The sequence below is a fragment of the Bos indicus x Bos taurus genome, chromosome X (assembly GCF_003369695.1).
Source record: "Bos indicus x Bos taurus breed Angus x Brahman F1 hybrid chromosome X, Bos_hybrid_MaternalHap_v2.0, whole genome shotgun sequence".
Lineage (NCBI taxonomy): Eukaryota > Metazoa > Chordata > Mammalia > Artiodactyla > Bovidae > Bos > Bos indicus x Bos taurus.
The window spans coordinates 28,913,922-28,916,796 of NC_040105.1; positions in this window are offsets into that span (position 1 = coordinate 28,913,922).

Genomic DNA, 2,875 nt, shown 5'->3' on the forward strand with positions numbered 1-2,875 from the left:
ATCCTCCTTTTGATCCAGTGAAATTTTGGGGGCTGTGCCCTTTGGCAAACGGCATCAACCATAGGATAACCTGGACATTCACATTCCTACCTGAAAAGCTGATTTTAATTAACTGGAGCTCCCTTTCTCCAAGTCTCATTGCCTTTGGAAAACTGAGATCATTTGCTGCTTCAGTTCCAGCCACATTACTCTCACTGCAGGAGACCTGCCTTATGTAGTTATGCCACGGATAACCATCTAGGCCTTGTAAGACACCTAAATCACTTCCGAGTATCCTTCTTTTCCCACCTGAACACTTTGGTATGCTACAAGCTGTGATAAAGTGATCCCTAGGCCCAAATTAGTGAAAGGGGACACGACCGCCCAATAAACAAAATACAGGGCCCAGTATTTGATGCCGAGGGTGAAAACTACCGAAGTCTTAACATCCATGCCCATTCATTTCCTGATCTTTAGATATTCATATTCGACTTCAGGTAATGTAACTGAGTACTTGGCTCCCCCGAAATTCCTATGCTGCTCTCATGAATGTTTTATACAGCTCCCCAGCCTGGATGTTAACTGCTGTGTCACACAGTTGTGTGCAGAGGACAACAAATCACTCATACCTAGTTTTTGAGCTTTGGCCAGTTCCAGTTTTCAGGCAAAAGCTGTCAAAGCAAAAATACCTATTCTTAAAACTAGGCATCTTTTTTTTTTTTTTTTTTTTTTTAATTTCTTCTGCCATTAATTAATCCATGAAAGCATCATTTTCGCATTCTTTAAAAAAAAAAAACAGAAATCCATTTTATTCAACTCTAAGATCTGATGAGAGAACAGTTGTTGAAACATGATTTTGTTTAATTTTAGGCTAAGATTTTATAGATCATTTGTAAATAGAGAAGAAAAGAGAGGCAGTAGTCACATTCTTGCTTTGATCTTGTTTCTAACCTGAAAGCTTATTCAAGTGATTAATGAAACAGGTGGTAAATCTAATTATCTACCTTTAAAAGCACTATTTTGGGTGTATGCGTATGTGTGCATGTATGTGTATGTTTGTCTGTCTGTGTGTTTCGCTGAGATTGCTTGATTTGCAATTTTGTATTTTACATTCCAAGAAACCTCACCTTTCAATGCTCTGTTTAGAAAACAGAAATTCAACATCTCTTCAAATATTCATTCCTGTAACTCTGAGGTGGGGGGTATGGAGGGGAAAGAATAGGTCACTGCACTGAGAAGAATTATGAGGGTATAGTGACATCTACAGGTAGCATGGATATTGTTAAATAGCATGTGTTTACCATCTGCTGAAGAATGGACTGTTCTAACAAGCCTCTCTTTGCCTTAAGTTTGTCCAAACGGGCCTTGCCCAAGGTGATCAGCAGGAAAGATTAGAACAATTAATCTGGAATAGCTGATGTAATGGATTTTGCTAAAATCAAAATATCTGTGCTAAAGGGGCCTTATTTTACCTACTTTCTTATACCTAGTTTATCTTCATTTCTGGCTCTCAGTGACAAAAGAGCCAAAATAAAACCTTTTTGTTCCAGTAGTCCCAACTCAGGTTAACATGATGTCAGAAATTATTCTCACATTTTCTTAATGAAAGGACTGAGAAGAACAGTAACAGTAGGGGATGTGGCTAATAATAAATTATCCTTGAATTAGGCTCATTAGTATCAATTATTTTGCTATCTGTGGAAAAACAAAACAAATCAGGAAAAGGTAAAGATAAAATTTAAGCTCCTTGTAGGGTGAGATTATGTTACAATTTTTTGTATTTCTCATGGTGGTTAGACATACATAGTGAATAGTTGCTCAACTGAGAAAAAAATAAAAAGATGTAAAATTGTTAGTTGCTCTGTCGTGTCTGACTCTTTGGACTCCATGGACCATAGCCCACCAGGCTCCTCTGTCGATGCAATTTCCTAAACAAGAATAATGGAGCGGGTTACCATTTCCTTCTCTAGAGAAGCTTCCTGACCCAGGGATCAAACCCATGTCTCCTGCATTGCAGACGGATTCCTTACCACTGAGCCACCAGGGAAGCCCCCAAAAGATGTAATGCTACTTTCAAAACTCTTTATTCTAATGTCTATTAATTGGAATTTAGCAGTCATGTTGCTAAAACATCTTTTCAGTATCCACTCTGTGCAAAGTGCTATACAAACCTGCTTAAAGGTTTAAAACCCCAACAGCTTAATAATTTCCTTGTCATTCCTTCATGACTTCTTTTTATTTCTGTATCTTTCTATTTCCAGTATTTACTTTAACATGAAAGACGGATACACTAATATATATATTATATATATAGAGAGAGAGATATATAGATAGATATAGATATAGGTTACATATATAATATATTATATACACAGTAATAAATATAATATATATATATTATATATGTCTTTCCCTCCAAAATTTCAAATGTTTTTTTCCATTTCAGTGCTTTTCTTTGTATGTTTTTGTTTTATAATCTAGAATACCTTTTCTTTTTCTGAATATACAACTCGTACCCAGTTCAAATGTCCTGTTGTCTAAGTCTTTCCTGGATATATCAAAATAGAGTTATTTATTCCTTTTTTAATTTTCTTAACACTCTGTTCACCTCTCCTACCATCTTGCTGGGGCAACTCCTTTGCCCTTGGACATGGGGTATCTTTTTTTGGTGGGATCCAACATTCTCCGGTTGATGCTTGTTCAGCAATTAGCTGCAATTTTGGGGTTCTTGCAGGAGAAGATGAGCACATGTACTTCTATTCCGCCATCTTAACCATGGCAAAAACAGTCACCAAAAACAAGACCAGGAGCTAACTCTGGCTCAGATCATGAACTCCTTATTGCAAAATTCAGACTAAAATTGAAGGAAGTAGGGAAAACTACTAGACTATTCAGG